Source organism: Marmota marmota, unplaced genomic scaffold (genome assembly GCF_001458135.2).
Source record: "Marmota marmota marmota unplaced genomic scaffold, marMar, whole genome shotgun sequence".
NCBI classification, from domain to species: Eukaryota; Metazoa; Chordata; class Mammalia; order Rodentia; family Sciuridae; genus Marmota; species Marmota marmota.
The window spans coordinates 13,257,203-13,263,117 of record NW_025999925.1 but is presented as its reverse complement, the minus strand read 5'-3'; the positions used below and the strand labels follow the sequence as shown (position 1 = coordinate 13,263,117).

At 34.0% G+C, this 5,915-nt stretch overlaps 1 long non-coding RNA gene across 1 annotated transcript in view; it reads left to right on the top strand.

Moving 5' to 3' along the window:
- Positions 1-3,364: 3,364 nt before the first annotated feature.
- LOC125615792 overlaps positions 3,365-5,915 on the top strand; it is a 4,128-nt gene continuing 1,577 nt past the window's right edge. The window contains exons 1-2 of the long non-coding RNA XR_007346382.1: positions 3,365-3,446; positions 3,720-3,825. This is a non-coding gene — a long non-coding RNA (uncharacterized LOC125615792). The remainder of the gene's footprint in view (positions 3,447-3,719; positions 3,826-5,915) is intronic.

The window sequence follows — 5,915 nt, the reverse complement described above, 5'->3', positions numbered from 1 at the left end:
ATCTTATTATCATCCAAACTAATATTATTCTCCTATTACTTTGAGATCATTATTTTTGTTCTTATTCCTTTATAGAATAAATTATGCTTCAACTTTAGAAAAAATGTAGTTTCAGTGTACATTAATCTAGGTAAGAGGCACTGTGGCATCTTATAAATATTAACAGTATATTCTGAATTTGTAAGTTTTGAGTTTATTGTGATATCACACAGTTTGTGACTTATAAATTATACATCCATCCAATCCCATGCTGGGTAATATTTTTAAAGTCTCAAAAATGAAATATGCCTTCTAGGGGGCATCTGTTTTGAGAAAATGAACACAACAGAGTTATTATCCTTTTTAAAACATATTGGCTCATCCTTATGATTATTCATCGTGACTCCAAAGGAGAAAAGTAAACTTAAATCACTTTCTATTTCTGTAGTATACATCAAAAAGTAAGCAATCAACAGCTAGGGGAAAGGAGGGCAAGATTACTATATAGAGTAATTCTTTCACCTTCTTGGAATGAGAATGAGATGTGTTATGCAACTAGTGATTAAATTCCTAAGGAGAGAAGAGAGATAACTGAAATCTTCCATGTGTCAAGAGTAAGTGGCAAAGAAAAAATGGTATCCAGAACAAGAGCCATGTTTATAGTTGCAGCTATAAATTTATCTCCCTACTGACAATTAAAATGCAGTCTTTAAAAGTGGGTCATGTGTATTATCTGAATGCACACTTTTATTATTCTAGATTGAACATTATTGTCATACATGAGTTAGCATAACTTAGGATAAACTCCCATAATACGTAATCATATCGTAATTTAGACTTAAATATAAAACAACAGTATTATTAAGAAACAAAGCCACCTAGCCCCAGAAGATACATTTTCTTTCAGTAAATCTGATGTTATATTAATACAACTGGACACCACAATGAAAGTTTTATTGTGTTTTAAGGTATGTGTATTTGGAATCAAAAAGTAGACTTACTTGGTATATGCTATAGGTACATGTGTGGATTTTAACCTCAGGAAAAATGGAGACATTTTATTATGTATACCTTGAGATTGAAGTCCAAAAATGGGTAATTAACACTTTGAAAAGAAAACACTATTGGGAAGATCAAGAGAATGCTGAGCAAAAGCAAGCAAGCAAGAGACAGTCTGAGAGAAGGAAGAAGAAAGAAAAATTCTAAGAGTAAATGTAATTTATGATATGAAATCTGATATGAGAACTCAAAATTGTAAAAATGATTAAGCCAGAAGGCTATGGATCTATTTCAGTAAAAAGTATTCTTTACCTTATAAAAAGGTTAGACCAAAGGACCTGCTAATATTTACAATTGCCTTCTTAAAAATATTACCTTCTTAAAAGAAACCTTGACACAAAGAAACCTATAACTAAAAACTGAAAAGCCAGAATTGATGAAAGATTAGTAGGAAGAGGGAGGTGAGGTGGGAAGCAAGCAAATTACCTCTGAAACTAAAATGAATCAGTGAAAAAATATATTTTTTTCTTAAATCTGGATGAAACTTTAGGATTTCTTCAATGAATTGTAATTCCATTTACCCTCAGTCACAAAGACTGCCCAAAAATTAACATGAGGGAAACATGTAAAGAATTCATAATATTATAGCTAGAAAGAGGAAACAGTTGAGAAGAATAAGGACACACAAAAAATTTTGGGGAAAGGAGCAAGATATTTCACAAAGAACTGTCTTGAGTCAATATATTTTTCTTGCAAAAGTACTAGAGAGGTGGTGAGAAGGTAGGGAAGGTAGATGTTCTTGGATATATTAGGTTAATAGGGCCAGCTGCTAAAATAAAACTTTTTTAAAAATTGTATTCCAAATAAAACTCAATCTCAATGTAGTTAAGTGCTTCAAAACTCTTAATTTTCTCTTTCTATTTTTACTCCTTGCCTCGATATAATCACTACTTACATTGATTTCTTGCCATCCCATTTATTTATTTTTATTGTACAGACAAATAAGATTCACTGTGATATTTCCAACAGTGCATATATTTTAAATTGCCCTCTCCTTTAAAAATCACCTGTGTGATCTCTGATTGTGGGTAAGAAAGGTAGTAACATTGTGATTTTACAGTTTTTTAAGTAGTTTAATATAGGTGCTTTTATTTTAACAATAAAGGTTGTGCTCAAGTATAACCTTCTTGCATCTCAATTTAACATAGTTTGCATAAGAGGTGTTGCATAAAAGATGATTTATAGGAATAAATGTAGCATTGTTTATGCAATGCTATAAAGTGATTGATTAAATATATCTGTATATATGTGATTTAATTCACAGCATTTAATTATTGAGACAAGTTTGAATCAGATAGAAGTGACAAAATAATTGTGAAGGAAACGTGGAACGAAATAAAGTGTACTTACTGGTATATTGGAAATACTAAGTGTAAATGAAATTGTGTTGATCTTTATCATATCTTCAGTTATTTCAATATTCAGCAACTTATTATAAATTAATATTATATATGAAGTGTTCATGACATTTGAACTATCAAATATTTTTCTCGTAGCTAAGAGTCTATTTATAAGTATGTATGAAACAATTTGCAAGAGCATAATTTCTCTGTTTGCATTGATTTGCAGGAGTAAATGTAGCATTGCTTATGCAAAACGAAAGCAAGTACAAAAAAATGAAATAAATATGCATTTAATCTCATTTCAAAAACTTTAAATTATACACATTTGTAGATGTCTAAAACATAATTAAGCAATAAATCATTAAATAAACAGGTTAAAACATTATGAAACATTAACATGAGATGTGGTTGTTATTTGAATTTTATATTATGCATTTTTTTAAAAAATTGCAAAATTGAATGGCTTACCTATTTGTGTTTGGTCATTGAATTAATAAGCTGCTAAAAATGGCCTGTATTAGAAATGAATCAGACTATAACCTTAAGCAAATCTGGTCAAACATCATAATTCTCAGAAAGCTTTGTAAAAACACAAATGGCCAGGCTTTTTCCATAGTCATTTTGATTAAGTAAGAGGTGGAAATTGAATATATTTAAGTAAAATCTTAGTAAACATTGTATTTCCAACATTTTTTGTGTTTTTTCCTCCACTACAATTCTCTCCTACCAGTATTATTATATAAATATAGCTATAAGTATTTCTTTAATTAAATTCTGCTGTCATATTCTCAAGGGTTTGCAAATGTTCTGTCTTTAAATTTTGTGATTAAATTTTGATGGTAACATACTGTGAAATCCCATTTATATAAAAATGCCCAGAATGAGCGAATTCATAGAGACAGAAAGTAAGACAGAACATTTGCCAGGGGCTAGGAAAAAAGAAAAAAATGGTAGAGATCACTAATTGGTATGCAATTTCTTTTAGTGATGATGAAAATGTTTTGGGACCTATAATGATGATGGCTGCACGACCTTATGAATACACTGAACACCAATCACTGATGAGTATGCTTCAATAGAGTAAATTTTATGTTACTGTTATGTTTTGTGTGAGGTGTCTCCCTGAAAAGCTCCTGTGTTAATGTAGGAATGTTCAGAAGTAAAGCGGTTGAATTATAAAAGCTAACAGTTCATCATGGTTTGAATGACTATGTGGTAAATGTAGGCAAGTGGGGCATGGTTAGAGAAGGTGATTTAGGGGGAGTATGCCTTGGAAGGGAACATATTTCCTGTGGCCACTTCCCTTCACTTTCTCTTTCTGCTTCCCAATACTACTAGGAGCTGAGCAGCTTTCCTCTTCTGAGCCATTTGTCCTCAATGTTCTTTTTCACCTTGATCCTAGAGCAATGGAGTTGGTCATCTATGGACTGAAACTTCTGAAACTGTGAGCCCCAAATAAATTTTTTCTCCTCTAAGTTGTTCTTGTCAGATATTTTTGTAATAGCAGTGAAAAACTACATAAAAAAACCCCCAAAATAGCATTGTTGCTGTGACTTACCTAATCATGTGGTTCAGAAGCCTTTGGAGCTGGATGGCAGAAGGGATTTTGATAAGTTTGGATATGCAGACTTGAAAAAAAATAGGATATAAACAGAGCTTAATGGGCAATTCTGGTGGAAGTTCATAAGACAAGAATATTAATAGGAATGTGGACTTTACTCATGAGGTTTCAGAGGGAAATGAGGACTCTATTAGGAACTGGAGTAGAGACAACTAATGTTATATTCTGGTTTAAGGTGATGGACTAATTAATCTGTTGGAGGAAATTTCAAGGTATCACAGCATTCAGGGAGTGGCATGGATATTTCTGGAAGTTTTTAGTCAGGTTTACTGTGTGAATCAGGTGCAGAAAGCAGAACTGAAGGATTTTAAAAACTTGCAGTTTGGTCAATAATGTGTATGTAAAGCTGGAGCCAAGGAAGTTTTACTTGTTGAAGAAATTATAGTCTCTCAAGTGATACTAAGTACTTTGCACAGAGTCAATAGGAAACAAATCTTGAGGGCATGCTAAGAATTTTCAAGACCACCCTCATTGTAGACTTAAGGGTCTGGAAGGAAAAATTTCTTTGAGAAGAGATTGTTGGGACCCCATGCTTGCACAAGGGGGCTTAAAGTCATTTTACCACGCTGAGTCACACAGTCACTCAGAGGCCACTGCAGCCATAATACCAGGGAACCAAAGTATTGTATGAGTTGGTGACAAACCTTGGCATCATCCACATTGTGCTGGTTCTGCAGAAATGCAGCATGCTATAATTGAGGGGTCATGGAGGCTTCCACTGAGATTTCAAAAGAAAGCCTGGGAGCCCAGGAAAACTGTATTAAGATTGGAATATCTGTGGGCTTCCCTTTAGAAGGTGATGCATTAAACTGTGGAGGTAAAGTCAAAAGTGGAATGCAGTCACCAGTAACATGGAGATGCTAGTAACATGGACTGTCTGCTAAGAGAGCATACCTTGTGCTGCAAAGGACAAGACCAAAGGGGCAGAGCTGCCCAAGTCCTTTGGAAGTAATGTGTCCTAAATACTGTATATGAGTTGCAGGCAGAGTTCAGGATCTATTTGTCTGGATAGGTTTTGGTCTTGTTTTTGCCCCAATCCTTGTTTCTATGACTGTATTATTTCATTTTGGGATGGGAATGTTTATGCCACTTTACATTGGATATATGTAACTTGATTTTGATTTTTATAGGGTCTCAGAGCCAAGAGTTTGCCATGGGTCTCAGGGGAGACTTCAAATTTGAACTTTTAAGTAATGCTGAAACCATTGAGACTACAGGACTCTTAGAGATGGGCATGTGTTTTGGGGGCTAGGGGTATAATATTATGGTTTGGATTTGAGGTGTCCCCACAATAGCTAATGTATTTATCTAGAAATGTTCTGAGATAAAGTAATAAGATTATGAGAGCTCTAACCCAGTCTATCCTAGTTTGAATGACTGTGTAGTAACTGTAGGCACGTGGGGCAAGGTTGGAGGAGGTGGGTCAGTGGGGATAGTCCCTGGAATGGTGTATCTTCTCTGTGGTCTTTTTTCCTCCAGGTCCCATCCCACTGCTTCCTGACAATGCTATATGCTATATGCTGAGCAACTTTCCTCTGTTGGGCCTTTCCACATAATGTATTGCTTTACCTTAGGCTAAGAGCCTGGTGTTGGCCTTCTATGGATTAAACATCTGAAACTGAGCCCCTAATAAATTTTCCCTCCTCTTAGTTTTTATTGTCAGGTGTTTTGGTTAGAGAGAAAAAGAAAACTAAAAAAGTTTATTTATCTCAATTTTAAAAAATGATGAGACAAATAATTTTGATAACATTAAATTTGATATTAGTATGCTCTAGATTTTTAAGATTGCGAAATGAAACTGAACCCCTTTCTCTCGCCATGCACAAAAGTGAATTCAAAATGGATCAAGGAGCTTGATATCAAATCAGAGACGCGCCGTCTGATAGAAGAAAAAGTTGGCTACGATCTACATA